Source organism: Lepisma saccharinum, chromosome 29 (assembly GCF_977018435.1).
Source record: "Lepisma saccharinum chromosome 29, izLepSacc3.1, whole genome shotgun sequence".
Taxonomy (NCBI): Eukaryota; Metazoa; Arthropoda; class Insecta; order Zygentoma; family Lepismatidae; genus Lepisma; species Lepisma saccharinum.
The window spans coordinates 23,042,246-23,064,472 of NC_139257.1; the positions used below are offsets into that span (position 1 = coordinate 23,042,246).

The 22,227-nt window shown below is 39.5% G+C and overlaps 1 protein-coding gene across 1 annotated transcript in view; it reads left to right on the forward strand.

The window, feature by feature from the left end:
* Positions 1 to 22,227, forward strand: part of LOC145981249 (secretin receptor-like) — a 645,142-nt gene that overhangs the window by 87,490 nt on the left and 535,425 nt on the right. The window lies entirely within an intron of this gene.

Consider the following 22,227-nt stretch of genomic DNA (forward strand, 5'->3'; position numbering starts at 1 on the left):
AGAGAGAGACAGACAGACAGACAGAAAATAAAAAGTGGAGACATACAGAGGGAGAAATGTACACATCCAAAGGGAAAGAAGGAGAGACAGACAGAAAAAGAACTAGAGACAGACAGAGGAAGAACGAGAGACAGACAGAGAAAGAACGAGAGACAGGCAAAAAGAACTAGAGACAGACAGAAAGAACCAGAGACAGACAGGAAAAGAACGAGAGATAGAGAAATAAAGAACGAGAGACAGACAGAAAGAAAGAAAACATACAGAGACAAACAGATAATGAACGAGAGACAGACAGAGAAAGAACGAAAGACAAAAACAACGCGGGACAGACAGAGGAAGAACGAGAGACAGACGGAAAGAACGAGAAACAGACAGAGGAAGAACGAGAGACAGACAGAAAGAACGAGAGATAGACAGATAAAGAACGAGAGACAGACAGAAAGAACGAGGGACAGGTAGAGAAACAATGACATGTAAAGAAAAAGATGTGAAATTGAAAGACTAGGAAAGAGAAAAAGAGAGATAGAGAGAGAGAAAAGCGAAGATTCAAAGACAAAAAGATGTTCAGAGAAAGAACGAGAGATAGACAGAAAGAAAGAGAAACAGACAGATAAAGAACAAGAGACAGACAGAGAAAAAACGAGAGACAGACAGAAAGAACGAGAAACAGACAGAGAAAGAACGGGAGACAGACAGAGAGACAACGACATATAGAGAGAGAAAGAACGAAAGACAGACAGAAAGAACGAGAGACAGACAGAGAAAGAACTAGAGACAGACAGAAAGAACGAGAGACAGACAGAGAAAGAACGAGAGACAGACAGAGAAAGAACGAGAGACAGACAGAGAAAGAACGATGGACAGGTAGAGAAAGAATGATATGTAAAGAGAAAGATGTGAGAGAGAAAGACAAGGAAAGAAGAGAAAGAGAGAGAGAGAAAAGTGAAGATTCAAAGACAAAATGATGCTCATACTAGGAGAGAAAAAGAGAAAGACGAAAAGTAAGAGAAACAGTAAGAGATAAAGATACATAATCAGAACAAAACGAAGAGTGAGAGATAGATAGTGATGGAAGAGAGGAAGGGAGAGGAACAGGAGGAAGAGATATCGATGGGTTTAGAGAAAGAGAAACAAAGAAAAAGAGAAACAGGGGCAACGATAAAGAAAGGGAAAGAGAAATAGAGGGAAGGAGAGAAGCAGGAACAAAGAAAGACGAGGGGAGGCAGAGAGCAGAAAGATAAGAGTTAAAGGCAGAGAGCAACAGGGAAAGCAACAGACAGAGAGAGAGAGAGAGAGCGCAGAGAAAGAAACCCAAAGAAAGACATGGGCGCCCACCAGGGGGTGATAGGGGTGGCACTTGTCCCCCTGAGATTTCTGGAAAAGTTAATGTAGTTCGAATGGTGAAATTGTAGAGGTATTTTATGACAAAAAATATTGTTTTCTGTGATTTAAAGGCCGTACGTTACAGTAACTATTATTATTATTTGATAGAGGGGGTAAATTTCTTATCTCCGGAAAACTGATTTCTTCAAATTTACAGGAGAAATTACTTACCGAATGCAGTTTCTTTATAGTTGTAGAAACGAAGAAAACTTACTCGATATGTTGCAAATAGAGCTTATTTCCGTGAAATGAGCGAAATGCCACCTTCAACAATGTTTCTCAATGCAGAATACGTAAGTACGAATAAATAAAATGAAATTAAATGAACTAGCAAATTTCAGCCGTTTTCTGGAGATAAGAAAATTACCGAAATGGGGTTACATTTAAGCTTCATCTATTTTACTCTGATTATCTAACTTTAAAAACAGCTATTTGTCCTACATGAATTAATGTTAAGTATATCGTTATGCAAATTGTATATAGATATTTTATACAGAATATGGAAAATACAAATGTATGTAATTTTTTTAAAAAAACAGTTGTGGTAGTAATGGAATAATAATAATAATAAAAATAAGAGCAATAATACTAGGCCTAATAACAATAATAATAAAACGTTTCTGTGACTCTGCCCCCCGGAGAAAAAAAATTCTGTGGGATACAGGGAAAACGAGATAAAGGAACAAAGAGATATAAAGAAAGAATTAGGAGAAAGACAGAGAGCTAGATGCGATGAGAGAAAGAGATAGAGAGAGAGAGAGAGAAAGGAATATATAGAGGAAGAGGAAAGAGAGAGAACAAACAGAAACATAGAAAGCGACACGGATATAAAGAAACTACACACTCGGAGAAAGAAACAGAATGAGGCAGATTCACGTGAGGTGAACAAAACAGAAAGACAAGAATGAATGTTTGCAAACACGACTTTATGAATTCAAATATTCCAGGAAACTGTTCAATAATTTCGCGTGACTTGTAGTCACCATATGTCGTGACAAGCTACGCAAGAAGCTTCCGTGCAGTTTTAATCGAGATTAGAAGCTCAATTTTCCTTAGCTTCAAGATTATTTCGCAACTACCTCCTTCTTGTTCGCAGAGATAAGAATTGCCGGAAGATGTCTCTAGCGTCGCAATGCTTATGTTGTCTCCATTCATTCCACTCTGTATTAAGGCTGGGTGTCGCTGTGAATATGAATGCCTAATTTTTAGTTATACGACAAATGCCTCCGCTGTAAAAGCTCGACTCCAAGTGTTTCCAACCTGAAGACGTGTAAAGTTACCGGCACCGCATTAGTTTTTCTTACTTTACTTCATATTCCTGTCACTGCTGATAATTGTGATTGGGATTTCCCCCCAATAGCTTGATACTAGCTCTAGCTCTCTCTCTCTCTCTCTCTCTCTACTCTTTCTTACGGGTCTCCCAGTTGATCGCTATCTTCTTGTAATGAAGAGGTTTCGAGTTCAATTCGCGGAGTAGGTACAAATAACATTGGTTACGATTAGATTTCAAGCTGTTGGTCAAGTTCCAATTAGCCTATCCGAGAATAGAATCGATTAAAAATAAATTTTGTTGTGGCTAATCGCGGCTATGAAGATGAAATGATTACATTCTACGCTTAGAAAGGAACACCCTAGGACAGGACTCGAATCCGGAACATTCGTAAGTCGACCGAAGAACCGGCTATGATAGCATCACAGAAAATATTCCATATAGTTTATACAGGGTGATGCGGGAACCGTGTCATATATACAGGGTTTGCAAAAAATAATGTACAATCTTAGGTCAATCATCCTGAATCAGTGGTTTTTCTCAGTGACCACAGCAATTTCTGAGATGGTGCCTTCAGCGAAGATCACTGACGCTTCACTTACCTGCCAAATCCAATCTATTGTTCTCTCACTTACCGGTCGCTTTTAAACGGTAGGGATTTTATTGAGCAGATAACAAACTACACGTGATAACATGAGGGTAGTAAGTTCATATGTACGAAACTACTGACGTGAGTGAACATGGGAAAAGGTCATGAATGAAGCGATGTATGGTTACAAAAATACTCATGAAATCACACGGAAGGAAACCATTAGAATGATAACAGCAAAGGAAAGAGAGATTTCTCTTGAGCAAGTTATCTCCACGGAAACTATTCTAATTGTTGTCAACAATGGTTTCTTCCTGTTTGTTACATCGGAAAACGCCATAGATTATACAATTGATTGATTGATTTGGTGTTTTAAGTCCACTTTATGCACAGTAAGGCTAATCGGGACTGGGCCTACAGTTTAAAGTGGGATCCGAACCACTATGTGCCTCCACCGGGTCATAGATTATACAGGATGGCGCAAAAGTCATCACCTGATTTTCTTAGCCTGTAGCTTGGGTTTTAAATTAAACAACGTAGTTTTTTTCGTGTTAAACTTTTATTGATACTTGTAAGTTTTATGTCCTCAATTTTTAAAGATAACATCCAATAAATGACCACCATTCGAATTGATGCAAATTTGGGCTGTTTTTATTGCGTTTTGATGGTGTTGGAAAGAATCTGCGGAGAAATGTTTTCAATTTCGTGCTGAATATTGCCCTCTAGTTGCTGCAACCTCTCTGGCTTATTCACATAAACCAATGACTTCAAATATCCCCAAAGGAAAAGAATCTGGAGCGGACAAATCGGGGGACAATGGAAAAATGTCTAAATTCTCGTTGTGTCAAGATTACAGATAGATTAATCCTTAAAAATATTGTCACAATTTTTCCACGTTCTTGTGGGGTATACTTTTTCATTTCACACAAAATAAATTTCGTGAGTATCTTCTATTTAACTGACAAAACACTACCGATAGAAACAAAAAGATATCAAAATAAAGGTCAGAGGATGATGTCTTTTGCGCCACCTGTTACTTTATCCACTATTGTCATTGAAGCAATCTACAGGCTGGCTGTGACCAATGACAGCATTGTTTTCCGACATGGATCCCGGATTCGAATCCCGGCCTGGTAATGGGTGTTATTTGTTAGTGTCCGTTCATCAATTTCATCATGTCATCACTCATCCTCATCGTCGCGATTAGCCAAAATGGGCAAAAAATAACCTAATTCAACCACTTATCCTTGTCTTCACGGCTGGAATATCGTTGCCAAAGATCAAGAGGCATCAATCATACCTCATTCACTGTCGCTGTGGTTAAAGGTTAAGAAACGCTTCTTCCAAGATGGCGGAAATGACAAAGCCTGTTTACTGCGGAAGGAAGTGAATCCTTGCTGATAAATGGGGTTATTATTCTCCTTTCCTCCACGAGAACGGTGCAGAACGTCTTCTGATTGGTCAGAACTCTTGGAATAAGGAAATTTAGTTTGATATCTAATCTTTGGAGGCTCGCTGGGTTATCTCACAACAATGTATGAATGGAATTTCATGGAAATAGATGAGGGACATTTTTCCTGAACGGAGGAATAATTTCCTGCGACGATGGAAACTTTCATTCACAGTATGAAACATTCATTCATAGTAGGACATTTTCCAGTTTAGAGGGATATTTTCCAGCACTGAGATAAATTATTGCTATAAAAAGGGAAATTTACATTCTAGGAGGGATATTTCCCTTAGTCGAGGGATATTTCGCTCAATCGAGGGATATTTTCCTGCAGTGAGGGAAATGTTCATGCAGTGAGGGAAATGTTCATGCAGTGAGGGAAATTTTCATGCAGTGAGGGAAATTTTTGCTGTATCAACGATGATAACTTGCGAGAAATTTTTATCCATCGAGAGAAATTTCCTTGCTCTGAGAGATATTCTCCTGCGTCAAGGGAAGCTCTCATACAGCTATGGACATTTTTCTTCTCTGAATGTATTGGGTTAGTAATTACGAGGATGAAAGTCACAGGTTCATTTTTACTACACTAGAGAGATATTTAATTCACAGAATGAAGGTATTCACTTATATAAGGGGAAAATTTTCAGTCACAAAGGAAAATGCTTCAATCACAAAGGGAAATTGTTCAGTCACAAAGGAAAATTTTTCACACAAAGGGACATTGTTTAAGAGTAAAGGGAATATTGAAATATTTCCACAAGAAGGGAATTTTTCTTACCTTCTCGAGGGAATATCTGACCGTGTGGGAAATTTTCAGACAAATTTCAAGTGATACAATCCAGCATCGACGCAAATGCTCCTAAGCTGAGGGATTTTCAATTCTGTGGATAATAGATATATTCAAATCTTCGTACGGTTAAAATGCGTCGCATTTGGACGTTATTTTCCAACCCCCAAAGCTTATTTTCCTTGTCTATTTGCCGCAACACTGCATTTCAAGCTTTCGAGCTTAAATCCCACAGGACCCTGGTCCAGGATCTTTCGTAGCATGCAATTTCCACGCACTTGTCTCTGAAGAAATTATGCTTAAGGGCGGACGGTCAACATAATCTTCATAAAAGCTGGTAGTGTTCATTACAACGCTCCCGCCGGGAATACGATCTCGGTATGATACTTTTAATTCCCCTTGAGCTGGGGAAACGTCACAGACACTGGGAAATAGTGCTTGCAGACGAATATTCTCTGCAATTGCATACGTTAAGCTTCCTTTGTTCAGCGTAGGGCAGGGAAAAGCAAGCTTTTTCATGGGAGCATATTCCGTTCCATTATGAAGTAGCTCGTTGCGGTTTTCTTCCGGTAGATGGCTGTACTGTGGAGCATTAGCAAAATAAAGGAAATTAGGGGATTAAAAAAGCTGCGCGGAAATCAAATACACAGAAATAATACTTTCCTTGTTCTCTTTTGTAGGAAATTGAATTATTAAGCAATAATCTTTCAATCAAATCTAAGATCTAAACAGTTTCGTCCAATCTCGTATACTTTCTTGTGAAAGTTTTTGTTCCACCTACGTACAAATAGTATTGATGCTTGTTTAAGATATAACCTGAGTTAGAGGTCGGTTAATTCATTGAACTTTCCAGCCTAACTAATGCTTATTTTTGTGGGAGCAGGAAAAGGTTTATGAAGATCTTGCCTTGACTCATTCTCACACAACAGGTCGGTAGGATCCGGGGCTTGCTCAGAGTTGATGCCTTCCTGGAGATGAGGCCTGCTCGAAAAGGTTTATGAAGATATTGATACTTGTAATTCGATAGGCTATTAATCTGTGCGCTAATTTTCGGAAGACTTCATCCCTGATTATCATAATATAATTAATGTTACCTCTGATGCCCTCATGCGTCATTACATTATGATGTCATTTTACATTACTAAGTCGGTTACACTTATGTCATAAAGTTAAAATGGCTGCGAAACGTTCTCTTAGTAGACCCAAAGATCAGAGAATGAGGGTCTATGACGTCAGAGTTTAGAAATAACTTTTCTTCACGTAAATTTCGGATATTTGCCATCATTGAAAGGAGACCATTACTCTATTTTCAGTGGTAAGACTATAAACCTTGCTTCCTTGTTTAATAAAACACTAAAATGCTGATCAAGGCAAAATTTATTGTTAATAACACACTGTAAACGTGACGTTTCAAATTCATAGAAAGGTCTTCCTCAGGCTCTGAACCATATTATAATGTAATATAGTACAAACAGGAAGAGATTGTATGTGTGTGTGTGTGTGTGTGTGTGTGTGTGTGTGTGTGTGTAGATTATATATATATACACACACACACGCTCACACACACACAGTTCGTCACAAGAAAATAGCACCGCTGCCTTTGTGCTGTGCTATGAATTATGTGATCTTCCGGCAACTGGACGATATAGAAAACAATTCCTCTTCTTCTGAGGCTGTGGGTGTCGTGTCGTTTGCGCCGAAGCTTCTCATCGGTTAATTTCCCCCGTGACATATGTCAAGACCTTCAATCGCTGGTTTTCTCACAATCCAGAGTGTCATCACCGCCACGCGCAGGTGTGTTTATGACCACATGGTGCATAGTGCATAAAGTGGACTTAAAACATAAAATCAAACGTGTGTTTATGACGTTGCACAGCTGTGTTTGCACTGAAATGTTAAACCTATCCACAGAGTCAAATATGACTTTTTTTTTTAGTTATTTCAAAAGATTTTACACCGGATTACTTGCATCAATTTTATTCCACAACACAAAATACTGTACATAAATCAGCATCAGCCTATTAACTATTAATCATTTATCGTTAATCGTCAAAGAAACATTGCAAATACAGTGTTATTTTTTGCAAACATTATATAGTAATACTTCGAAAGAACACACTCAACACATTTGTCCATTTCGATGCATTGATATTTTCATATTCTCAGCCATGTTGTCGTTTCTTACAAGTCTCAGTTTTACATAAATACTAATTTCCCAATGTAGATCCCTCATATATACTTTCATCATACAATCACCTTCCTTTTCAATCGAAGATAAACACAGCTGCAGCTGTGCAACGTCATAAACATAGATGCGCGTGGCGGTAATGACACTCCAGATTGTGGGAAACCCACCAAGGAAGGTCTTGACATATGTCGCGGCGGAAATTAATCGATAAGAACCCTCGGCGCAAGCGACACGGCTCAGGCTGTGAACCGGACCAGAGAAAGGGTGAGAAAATTATGATGATTATTAAATCACCCTCCTCCGTGGCGGTCTAAGGCGCTGTGCTTTGGACTCCGACTGCGGGACGGCATGGGTTTGAGTCTGCTTGGTTTAAGTCTCTAGGTTTTCGTCCTATGTGTTGGACCGGTGGCAAACCACCATCGTGAGGAATTTGGAAAACTGCGAGAGAGTAGCGTAACCTGGTCTCGATATATCCTATAACGGCTGAGGGGTTCGACGTGCTGACCGCACGGCACCCCATTACCTGTTGAAGATCCGTATTTTATTTGTTCCTGAAAAAAGGTTCCTGGACCGAATTGAAATTCATTCTGAAAAAAAAAGACGTCATTGTCATGTCCCGGGTTCGAACCCGGTGGAGGCACATAGTGGTTCGGATCCCACTTTAAACTGTAGGTCCAGTCCAGATTAGCCTTACTGTGCATAAAGTGGACTTAAAACACCAAATCAATCAATCAATCAATCAACGAGATGTTGATTTTGCTTCTTCTAACGTGTGGAAGTATATATAAAAAAATATTAAAATGCTATGGTGAAGAACAAGTGTTTTAAACGCGCGAGAAACAAGCTGTTCTTAGCTTTGTCTACCCATCGTACATGGCGCTGCAGTCGGAGAGCAATTCGACAGATTTCTGCTTCCAGTCCAAGACTTCGGGACTGAACTGCGAGACCGAGACATACTTTCATCTTTCGGATACGGCCAATGTTTCGAATCCTATTTAAGAATGTAGATTGAGTTTCGATTACCCTACAGGAGCATAAAGTGGATTTTAAACAAACCTTACTTTGCCATACTTGACAGGAATTACCTGCCATTATGTCTTTGGTTTACTTTTCCACCTCTACGAACGCAAGCAAACGTAACGAAAGTAATGAACCTCTATCCTTAAGCAAAGCTACAACTCAATTCAGTTTCTCAGCTCCGGAAAGAAGATATAGGCCCAAAGATTCATTTATTAACCTTGACAACAATGGCCACTTGAATAACAGTGTGCACCTGCTATGACTATTCAATGTAATTTCAAGCTGATAATGCAGCTGGTTATCTATTAAGTCACATACCAACTGGTTATTAAATGGACCTTGCATTCACCTTGTCGCACTGCATCATACGATGCGTCATTTGAACTCACTACAAGGAAAAAGCCTTGGTAGAATCTTAGGAGCGTCACTGACTGGAGGCAAAGAATAAAATGCCCTCAGCTCCCGTAAAGTAAGGGACTCTTGTTTGGGATATAGGAGGTTCAATTTTCCTCGTTTTCGTGTGAGATGGCAGAACTTAGCATTGAAAATTTGCTATTGAAATCCACTTAGCGCTGTAGGGTTATGCAACACACATAACACCTTGCAGAGAAGCGAGAATCTCAGGATGCAGGAGTCCCAATTTTTTTGGTCGGTGACTGTACGGTTAGAGGGGATCGAGGTGCGATCCCCCAGTACGAGACATCCAAAAGTACCATTAGCGTATGAATGGTAGTCGTCTCATCCCTTTGTTGTCTAAATTTAACCGATCACCCTCCCCGGTATAATTAACAACATATATTCAAAGAAATACAGCAATCAGGAGATATTAATTATGATTAGTAATTATTAAAGGAGGCCTCTTTGTCATAATCAGCGGAGCTCCGTGGTGGAGTGATAAGCAGAGCGTTCTACGAGGTATGGGGTCCCGGGTTCGAAACCTGGCCTGGCATGGGTGTTCCTTGTGACTGTCCCTTCACCAATTTTAAGCCCGTAGCAAGGGGTAGGGTATGGGGGGGGCTACACTCAGAGAACTAAATGCATCATATCGATTGATGCACCAGAATGCATGGATTGATGCACTAAAGTGTGTTCTATGCCTTCTTCAAATAATCAGATTCACATTTGATGCATTTGGGTGCATTTTTGTATGTCGTGAAAGAAACACCGAAGTGCATAATTTGATTGGAGTGAGGAGTTCTTTCAGTCGAGATGCACTTCAACGCATCAGTTGATGTTCCTTGATGCACCTTGATGCATATTTTTGGATGATGCACTTAAACGTTTAGTCTGAGATACAGAGTTTATATAGCTCAGACGAAACGTTTAAGTGCATCATCAAAAAAGATGCATTCTGATGCATCAAAACGCATCAGATGATGCATTAAAGTGCATCTCGACTGAAAGAAATCCTCACTCGAATCAAATGGTGCACTTCGGTGTTTCTATCACGACATACAAAAATGCACCAAAATGCATCAAATGTGAATCTGATTCTTTGAAGTAGCCATAAAACACACTTTAGTGCATCAATCGATATGATGCATTTATTTCTATGAGTGTAAAGCCTAGGCCGCCATGCACAGAGAAAGCCACTCAGAGCATTTTTAAAAATTCAACAATTTTTTTTTTGCAGATTTTACGTAAAATAATGTGTTACGATAACAAAGCTACTAAGAAGACACTGAACACTATATTATATAATTTGATTATTATTCTTAACCTCTTCTTTGTGTAGACTTACATTCTGGTAACACACTGCTCGAACTTTCTTTTTCCCATAGTAGTAGTTCGTTCTAAATGTTCTCTTAAGACACCAAGATATAACCAAAGCAATCTTGTGTTATATTCAAATGCAGGCCGACTTCTCAAAGGGTGAGAAGAGGATGTCATCTTACTCCTAGTCCATCACCAAGGCAGGTGCCGTAAACGTAGCTCTAACCTATCCAAGGAACAGTCTGATATTCCCACATTTTGACTTACCCTGGTCTGGTCACTTTAATCCCGCGATTGCATTATAAATGGGTAAGACGGGGACTGGATAAAATCGAAGCATGCCGATCACGTGACACCCTTCGTCTATATTTATCCACCGAACTCTGGTCCACAAGCCTGCGACCTCATTTACAAGTACTGCACAGGGAAATCCCACACCGTGTGGTTCTATCATGTTACGAACTTCATAGGATATGGTGGGGGGAGTAGATTACGCCAGGTTTCCTGGTGTATGCAGAATATGAAACTGTCATGTCTGTTTTCTACTCCGGACGGATGCCAAGATAATTATCGACTTAACGTTGTGTGGCGGGAAAATACATTTAGATTTAGTTTCCTTCAGCATCTCGTATTAGCATAGATCAGGATCTTTTTCTTTTCACGGCGCCCAAGTCAGAACGTAGGCTTATCTAACACATGCAACACGCTCAGTTATACAAAGTAAGTATATAATATAGTTGGGATATACAAATTCATCTATCCAGGCTCCCAAATGAATCGCGAACAGAGTCTGAAGTGGTCTCACTGCACGAGTCAACGTCCCAAGCATGTATACAGACGATAATACGGAACATTCCATTAGAAGCTCCCATCGATATCCAAAGTATCCCCAAAAGGTTTTTGTTTTATAAGGACATCGCTTTACAGGTATGCTACCAGTTATTACGACATGAGACAATTACACCATCTGTTAAGAAGTTATATAGTGAAATCAATAGTTCAAAGAACACAGTACCACGAATAGTCAGGGATTTCAATACACATAATTGGCCACAAATATGGGAAAATGTCTCCGCCAAACACCTTTCAAAAGCTGGCCAATCAATATGGTACAAAGTGGTTCATCGTGTTATAGTGACAAGAGGTAGGACATACCAATATGGAATCAGTGACTCTCCTAACTGTATATCCTGCAACGTGCCAGACTCTTTAGCCCACAGGATAACGAAGTGTCGAAACTCCTCCACGGCATGGAACAAATTGCGAACAATGCTCAGTCGTATATGCCGCACCTCATTAACAAAGTTTACGGATACAGATATAGTTTTTCCTGATTTCAATTTTTTTCCACCAACAAAACAACGAGCAGTACAATGGTTGATAACTCAATACTTATTATATATATATATTTCACAATGACGAGAGCAGTTTTAAGAAACAATTCAGTATCTTCTTGCAACAACAATACGAAAAAATTCCTCTCCAAGCAAGGAAGAAATGGTATGCAAATTTCTTATTAGTGCTTTATACTTAATTTAGGTCAAACAAAAATGTAAAGGTTAACCAGATAGAAATATAAATTGTAATAGCAGTAATACACTTATGTCAACAACAATGTAATTCCATAACTTGTATATCAGAATGATACAATAAATAAAAAGTGAAATAACAATCGTGTATGTCTGCTACATGTGCGCAGTGTGTGTACTTTTTATCTATTTCCTAGCGTCTTGGTTAATGCTTCTTTCCTGGACATGGTAACTCACATTTATCGATTAATTTTAACTTATACAGGGTAGTACATTTTCTCTCTCGTTTGTATTTACATTTTGGTATGTAGCATCGCTTTTCTGCAACTTTTGGATTATGGAACATGAAGTTGTAATGTCTCGGCCCCAATGATTTATACACCAACTCTGCCGTAACACCCCACACATTTTTTTAAGAAGGAAAAATTTGTGGTCATTTCGCCTCTAAGTATACCTTTTCACCCTCATACTCCCCTTACATAAAAAAAATTCTGAATAAACCTGTGCTCCACCCCCGAGCCGGCTTTGCCGCTTTTCATGACGTTAATTCTATTGATAGATGACAGTTAACCTTCAGCGACACAATTTACTAGATATAGTCTGCTCTATACATATACACACACACACGCCAGAACATTCATTCGATTTTTAAAACAAATTTATTTTCAAAAACACGGAAGAAGTGTGAATTCCTAAACCGTTGCTGGTGCTCGTCTTTGAGATGTCACGTGGCTGACGTCATCCGCGGAGATTCACGAATGGTTCCGAACTTTTCCGAACGCCGGCTGCACCTCCCTGTAGTTGGGATAATAAACCTTTTCGAGCAAGGCCTCATCTCCAGGAAGCTATCAACTCGCGGCAAGCCACGGCACCTAGCGACCTGTTGGGCGTGATGAGTCAAGGCAAAATGGATAATAAACCTTTTCCTGCTCCCACAAAAATAGGCAATAATTAGGTCTGCGGCGTATTCCCCGTTCCCCACTTCCCTTGCCAGCATATAGGGCGCCTGCCGTAAGAGTAGAAAATACCTATAGTGTGGTTATGTTGCTTGCCTTATGTTAAAAAATGAACATATATTTTAAATTCAGAAACAATTTACGTGTAAAAAGTACTAAATAAGCACATATTTGGAACAACCGTATATTCAGTGAAAATAGTGGGACATTTCGAGGCGCACACGTTGAGAACCACTGGCATAGGTAGCAGCACAAGGAGGGGTGCGATGGGGTGTTGACCCACCCCTGCTGCATCGCCAATTTTCATTCCAGTAAAAACGCTAAGCATTAACATTAACAATATATCAGGTTCATTATACTACTATAGCCCATACTGCAACACTGTGCGAATCAAGCTTTTTGCTTTCGGGGGGGGGGGGAGGGTGCCCAATCAGTGGCGTATTTGTGATTTCATTTCGGGTGTAGTTTATTTTATTTCATTGATTTATTGATTTTGTTTATATTTACTTTTTTGTCACGTTTGGCTAATCGCGAAGATTAGGATCAGTCATGAAATTGATGAAGAGACACTCACAATGAATAGCCATGCCCTGGACCCCTGACGTACTAGCAGGTTTTTTAAGGGGGCGAAAGGGGCGGTATGCAAATTTGTATGTTACCAGCCAGTATAGTAAACTATTGTCTGGCAGTCATAAGTACATTAGGGTATTGGTTCTAATCCAGGCCATTAAATGTCACGATAACATTTAGACGTAATTTTGAAACACTTTTTTACATTATATGTACATTCTAAAAAAACATCAACATGGCTTTATTACGACAAGGAGTGGAGGCGAATAGAGGGGACGATGGGGGCAGTTGCCCCCACCACTTTTTGTCACTTTGCACCTTGCCCTCCTTGTATTGGGATCCAATCGCCGCCACTGACGATAGGAAATACAAATGTTCCATAAAACCTTTTGAACAAGATGAGCAGTAGATATTTTTAATTACATTAAAAGTCTGTACAAAAGTTAATTACCAGCAATTTAGTTGCTGCATCAAGTCTAGAGAAATTTAGTCACGTTAACCTTTCACATACATGATAAGCTGCAGTCAACTGACGCCTGCTTCGCGTAATTTCCAACAGATGTCACTAGCAGGAAAATCACTGGAGCTCTCGTCACAAGGCGTATCTCCTGTGACATTTCATTCCATGTTGTGAAGAAAAGATAACGAGGAAATTATCTCTGTATAGTGACCTACGTACAATATCACTAAAAATCAGTAGTCCAATACATGACGTAAATAAACGAGCTATCACGTATAAATGATTGCTATTCCTGCACTTAAATTATCTTAAAGGAGAAAATGGGATATTCGGTACAATTTTCATAAAATTGATTAGTTATGCTGTGTAACAAATTCCTTGTAATGTGAGCCCACACACTATATTTCACCCGTTATAAATTTCAAACTAAACGAATTTCCAAGTTTGCCCGCTGTGTTTAGTTTCAAGTATCAAATTACATGATTGCGCAATATATAGATGATATTTAACACTAGCTAACTTGCAAATTGTCCTTCAGAACTGCACAAAAAATATTATTGAAAAAAATCCGCTGATTGGTTATTTAAAGAACAAATGCGAATCAGTACAAGAATCTCAAGCATAAGATGTTTTTGCTGAAAACGTGTCAGCTTACACAGACATTTTATCAAGGTAAGTGGAATCCTTAATGATTACAATGTAAATAAGACAATAATGCTATTTGTCTAACAACAGTAGCAACAAATCTTCAGGAAAACTGAAGCACTTTTTTCTATATATTTCTCCATCCAATTTCACCCTTATTAACTAATCTCGCAGGCAAGAACAATCAAATAAGAATAGTTGGAACAATATACCTCTAAGTAAACATGTAAATTAGCAGAAGAGATGCAGTACGTCGAAGATGAAGAGCTGTGAAAATATAACTTGCAGAAACTTCATTTGAAATTACGTGTATATTCTGGCTGGCAGATCACCTTTAGTGGCGCCTAACCGTCAGCTCTCGTGCGAGTCTATCGTGTGACGTTACACAGCAAACTCTTCCCACTTATGCTGAAGCGAATGAGAACATGCGCACAAGGTTACAGCGCATGCGCAATATATTTCGGTGCATGCGCACAACATTACAGCGCATGCGCAGTACTTTACAGCGAATTAAGTATTGGTCTCCCCAATAGAGTTCAAGTCTAGGATTGCTGACTACAGCTGTAGCACACTTGGCAGTACTCGACCAGTGCGCAATCAAGTTCCCGGGTTCGATATCCGGTGGAGGCACACAGCGGTTCGGATCCCACTTTAAACTGTAGGCCCAGTCCCAATTAGTCTGTCTATGCATAAAGCGTACTTAAAACAAAAATCCAAACAAACTAACTGTGTAAAAATTAAACACCGTTCTCAGTGGCGGTATGGTTATCAAACGGCGCTACGACGCTAGAGGGCCCGGGTTCGAATCACGGCCAAGGTATGGGTGTTCTTTGTGCGTGTCCCTTCATCAATTTCATCCTATCATCATTCATCATCATCTTTGCGATTAGTCACAAGTGGCAGGAAAGCGACGTAAAATAATCTAATTCAAAATCAATCAATTTTGTAGACAAGGCTTAGCAGACACCAAATCAATAAAAAGAAAACATGTAAAAAAGCTTTACCGAAAGCTTTATATAATTGAGTAAGAAATGTTTCACCTAAACATAATTGCAAACCAAGTATTCTTATGTGTTAGATCTCTGCTTAGGCAAAGGTTTCATGCTGGTGTTGTGGAAATTTCCAGGTGCGCAAACTCTTCCACCTGATGAGGTTTTGATTCGTGAAACTTACTCACAAAATAAACATAACTTCGAGGTATAATGATGCTTTCTCTCAATTATAACCCTCAATTGTAACGGCCCTGTAACGACAACGAAAGTTTCAAACACAAAGCAGCTGGCAAGGGTGAGATTTGTTTGAGAAAAACATTCAACTTATCTCACGAAGCAGCAGTTGTAGACAGACTACCCGTAAGTTTCCAGACTGAATGGGAATTCGGCGGCTGTCTCAGATGCGGAAATGTCGAAGGGCTGAATTATGCTTCCGAGCAACAGAAGCCCTCTTGCCCTTTTGCTCCCGCAACCCAATCGACACAACTAGAGCTGAAATTTACTACATATAGAGAGTGTCAAGCGACCGTTAACTAGTTCCTGGTACACGGGGCGCGAGGTGGCGCTGGAAGAGGCAAGATAACATCTGGTGCTCTGTTTTCAGGCCAGTTACTAAACCTAAACACATTGACGTAACTTAGCGGGAACAACGGGGACACATTGCCTACAAAATTTTCAGGTTTTGTAAAAACCTTCATCGGCTTGAAAATGCTTTATCTTTTTTAAGAGTATAATATTGCTTATTAACGGTGATGAATCCCTCTACGTTAAGTTCTTAACTGAATATGTTTAGGGTGCAACTGACCCCCCTTTGCCCTGCCTATGCTTCGTTTAATTGCAAAAAGGACGGGTATTCTTACGTATTCTGCATTGAGAAATATTGCTGAAGGTGGCATTTCGCTTATTTCACGGAAATAAGCTCTATTTGCGACATATCGAGTAAGTTTTCTTCGTTTCTTTCGCCTTCGGTAACACGCAAAATGGCGGTCACAGTTTCACTATCGTACTCGGCATGCAGTGTTTCCACCCCACTGCACCCAAAAATACCTAAGTAGCCCCACAAACCATTGACGCATAGCTCCACGAACCATTCATACATAGCCCCACGAACCATTTCCGGTAATGTTAGGTTAGGTAGGGTCACGTATAGGTTACAATAGTTAAAAATTGGTTTAGGAAAAAATATGAGTAGCCCCACACAATATTCTCGCATAGCACCACGAACCATTGACACATAGCCCCACAAACCATTTGCGGAAACGTACCTTCTTCAGTTACAAAAACACATGTTTGGAAACACTGACCGGGATTACGTCATCACACACAGGCTACATCCACCTGGAAGTAAATGGATGCAAGAGCTTTCGTGCATCGGTCACACATTTATATCGAAAAATAGATGATTTACCGGCAAAATTCAATGAACGATGCGAGAAAACACTTCCCCGAACTTCCAGAAGTATAAAGAAACTGCATTCGGTAAGTCATTTCTCCTATAAATTTGATGAAATCCGTCTGTCCCTTACGAGAAATTTACGATATCTTATGAAGCGAGATGATAAATTCACCCAGATTTATTTTCTGGAAGGCCAGGCTTGACATGTTGTGCGAAGTGAAAAAATGACATCTTACTTTTTAAGAATAATTCATCAAAAATGAAATCAATTAGGCATTTCCAACTTTTAAATTGTACATTTTCAATGCACAATTTATAAGCTGTCAAGATATTGATATTACTAGCCAAATTGGACGTATTTCGACAGAAATTCGATATATATTTAAAATTGTCTACGATAGGAAACTATCATTTACTAGGTTTGTGACTACATTAGCTACTCCCTCTGTCCCATAATTATAGTCCGGTATGCCAAAATGGTAACTTTTTATTTATGTTCTTTTGGATACTTGATCGGCAAATTTGTACTGATCCTTGAGTAATAACGTTGTATTACTTATTCCCATGTTTCATTTTCTTCTTCTGTATACACCAATGTCACAGTTTGAATATCGGACAAGTATTATGGGACAACAAACAAAAGTGTACCGGACAATAATTATGGGACAGAGGGAGTATTTTCTTACCGAAAACAGTTGATTATTACAATTATGAAGATTACTTCTTCTAATTCATTCCTCTCAGACATATCCTGGTTTATGTACTGTCGACATTCACTATATTTCCCAGGCGGTACAAAATATGTGACCTGTCGTGCTGACTTCTCCGAGTGGTTTAGTTTCGCTTCCGTACGGTGGCGGCGCTAGTGAGCGGCCTATTTGATTGTAATGTCCAATGCTACTTTGCAGTTTACAATAGGATATACAGGGTGTCATTTTAATGGCGCCCACGGACCACAGATTCGTATAGAGGACATCAAAACAAACAACTTTTGCCAGTAACATTTACACTTACATTTACAACTGTTCACAGTTGCAAACTATTACATGTGTATCCGGTGCATAGATAAACACATAGTCGTCTTAGAGCTAGCTTGTATTACTACTACTTATATCCCTGTATTTTCAATAATTTTTGCCACTTGCCTCATAATGCTCTGAATATACATTATATTATCTGTTGCTTGCCTTTGGAATTTTGAGTTCTTTCATTTCTATTTTGTCATGTGTTCAGTGTGTCACAGACAACTAGTATCAGAAGGACGAACTGGATAGACTAAATTGTATATGCCAACTTGGTAACTAGATTTGCAAATATTTGACATGTAAGCTGAGACAAAATTCGATATGACCACTTCCACTTGAATTCTATTTTCTTTCTACTATTTTTCGTATCGTTTGTTTACTTCCTGTTAGGTTACAGAACGTGTTTTCTCGTTTTGTGTTAGGCTACATAATGTGGCTGATTGTAGCTATGTCATTTTTCACAGAGTAGGTGTGTTCCTGGCAACCCTGGAACGCATCGCTTCACGACGGGATATGGCGTCACAAATGCAATCAAATGTTGTGTGTGGTTGCCAGCATTCAGGCGGCAAAACGGGCTTTTTTGAACGACTGTAGCGCCAAAACGACGCACCAACGAGAAAAATGTTACTGAGAAAAGTTGTTTGTTTTGATGTCCTCTATACGTTTCCGTGGTCCGTGGGCGCCATTAAAATGACACCCTGTATATTCGTCAACGTGACCAAGATGGGATATTAGAGGTCCTTAAAATTTGCCCATGTCATATATTTAAGCCATAATCATCCTGTTACCTCATACGTCACAGTTTTCCCCTCAGCAGATAGTCAATCACGAACAAATACAGCAGATGATGAAAATCGCTGACAGTTCCAGACAGGTTTCGCTCTGTTCCCATTGATTAGAATGATGTGTAATTACTGATGATGTATCGACAAGGGCTTTCAATCTATCCTTTGCTTCTAATTCCCTCAGATTGGAACGTGTAATAATTAGTGAATTTTCATTGGCCCAGGACTCATTCGAATACTAATGGATGATTTATAGGAAGACTGGAAAACAAAACACTAGTTTTTATTTCATAAAGAGTCATATTTCGAAAGGCCAATACGGCTTTTATTGCCTGTGTCAGGGACATCGAAAATCTAATTAGAAGAAAGCATGTTAAAGGGAGTGGACTGTAGGTATCCAATAAAGGTATTTTTACGGTCCTCTTTCTCCTTTCAAGAAACCTACCTCAAATGTAACAGCCAACCTTGTAGTTATGAACAAACGATTTAATCAACTTGACTCTTTTTATCATACTTACTCATTGTGGATTGTATAACCCTTTTCGCATTGTATCAGTCACCGTTAATTTGTTTGTCTGTACCTCTCATAAGATCAGCAGTTTATTTGTTGCTATTTAACTATTTGGGTTAGTCGCAACGGTGAAGATGAAACATTGCAGAATTTAATAATAATACTTATAATAATAATAAGTAAGAAGAGGTAGTGTTCCCCTGTTCTTTGCACCACGCCATGAAAGTGTATAAGGGGTGTGGAGTTAGAACCCTCCTACACTTTCTTGATCACACCGAGTGGTTAGCACAGCGCGCTGCGACGCCAAGGGTTCCGGGTTCGAATCCCGCTCGGGCATGGTTGTTTGTGAATGTCCATTCATCAATTTCATCATTTCATAACTCATCCCCATCTTCGCAAATTAGACAAGAGGCACAAAACGCGAAGTAAAATAAACTAAATCAATCAATCAATCAAAAACTTTCTTGATCACGGCCCAAGGCGAGAGTGATGTGATCAGCACCACGCACCTGGCCGCCTTTACCCCACCAGAGCTTCCTCAAAGTGCCCACTTTATACGACGCTGGGTGGGCGCCAGAGCCGCATGAACAGGTGGAAAAAAATCCCGGTTAACCCCCGCCGGGGATCGATCTCGGGTCTCTCGCATGTTAGTATTAATAATAATAATCATAATAAATATATTCCAGAAATACCAAAAAAACAATAAAATAACAATCTTTGGAAAGGAACTTTTCCAAAGGAGCTCAGTTACAATTGCTCATTTCTTACATATAATTCGGTTACAATTACTTTAATAAATAACTACATGCTATTGTAGTTACTTCCTTCTAGATTACTTACGTATAACACGTAAAACGTGATGACCTGTAAGCGGGTTTGTCCATTTCGTTACTTATTTCAACCTTAAATTAACAAAATATGAATATACAGAAATATGAACATTGAAAAGTAGCTACGTTAAGACCATTAACAAACGCCGTTTTCTGACGTCATAATCACTTGATGACGTACTTACGCTCACTTCAAGAATGGCTATCTACTAACCTTCTAGCTGCCAGGGTCTGAGAGAAAAATACTTTCGAAACATAGTATTATAGTAAAAGTACAGTGCGATGCACAAATATTAGTCGCCGACCTCTATGGCCGAGAGCATAGCATGGCGCGCTACGACGCCAGGGGTCCCAGGTTTGAATTCCGGCCTGGGTGTTCTTTGTAGCTGTCCCTTCATCACTTTAATCATATCATCACTCATTCTTATCTTCGCGATTAGCCGTAAGTGGCAGAAAGGCGAAGTAAAATAAACCAAATCAATCACTGTATTACTAGGAAAATTGTTCATGACTATTTTCATTGATCTTTCTCTTGCAATACTTATGCACCTCACTGTACAAGAACTATACAATGGGTAATTGTCCAATTATCACTGCGTGCAAGTAAAAACTTATTCGCAATAACTCAGGGAAGTACAACCCAGAATCAGTTCAAGAGCAACAGCATGTTTACTTCAAGTAAAAGTTACTTTGATAGAGCGCATTTGTTACTTTGAAACAATCGTCTCTTGAAGCAAAAACAAAACGATTAAAGGCCATACCACACTGTGTATACTTCGGAAGCTTTCTTGATATTAAAGTTACAAGTAAAATTTCAACCATAGCCGGGATGGTCTAGGATCCGGCGCGGAGACAGCCTTTATGGCAGTGACCCTCTGTTGCCGCGTTTACCTCGCGGTCAACCAGCCCACCGCTTGGGTAAGAAGCGACAAAATTAAAATTCCCTCCTCCCCAAAGCAGCCATTAGGGAAACAAGATTTTATCAAAATGACCGTTCTACGCTGTGATTGCACACCGTTTAGTACACAGCTCCATTCTAAGTAACTAAACATAATTTCAATCATCCAAGAATCTGTTTTTCTTCTTTCGTCCTGACTTGTTTCACAAAAAACAATGTGAAACGCCCTGTATATTACATAACAGAACACAAGGCGTCATTCAGATTATAAAAGTGGATGGTTCGCCCCACAAAACCATATCTATTAAGAGATCCTGACGTATACGGCTCATAGACGTAAAGCCACAAAAGCTCTTTTGATTGGACACCCGCGAAGAGGCTGTCACCAATGGACATCAATTGGTTATTATGCCTTGATGGGTGAAGTGGACAATTACAAGGTTGCCAGCTCACAATATGAGGATCTGGCGTTGCTCCAAGCTGCTGCGCTGAAAATATCGCCGTGGGATTTTTCATCGAGTGGAACTTATGCTTATGTTACAGCTGGGTGCAGTAACTTGGGCGCTATCTCGAAGGGTCTTTTAAAGGTGGCAGTAGGTGAGGGGCCCTTAAATAATGCCAATCACACTTTCACGTGCAACTGCATTCTTGCAGGCTAACGAAGCCAGGATCCTTGGTCAGTAAAAATTTATGTGGGGTGTGTGCCTGTCTCCAGTCTATATGGAAAATGGAGCAGAGAGAGAGAGAGAGAGAGAGAGAGAGAGAGAGAGAGAGAGAGAGAGAGACAGAGATGAAGCAGGAAAGAATAAACCACGAGAGATAAAGATAACTAAAGCAAACGAGGAAGAAATAAGAGACAAGACGGAGAAGAGAGAGAGGGAGGAACAGAAAGAAACCATGCGTGAAAGAGAATAAAGCAAAAGAGAAAGAAACCAAAAATTCAAGAGAGACAGAGATAGAGAAGAAACGAAGCACGAAAGGGACTAAAAGAGAAATAAGGAAGGAGAGAAACAGAAACAAAGGAAAGAGAGAGAGAGAGAGAGTAAAAGAGAAGACAAGAAAAAAGAGAACAAAAGATAAAAGATAGTAAAAGAAATAAAGAACACGAGAGAAGAAAGCAAAAAAGAAAAAATCGAAGATTAAGGAAAGAAGGCGAAAAATCCATCAAGAGAATTCAAGGGGTTAGAAACAAAGTTTGAGAAAGGCCACATATTTATAAGAGAAGAATAA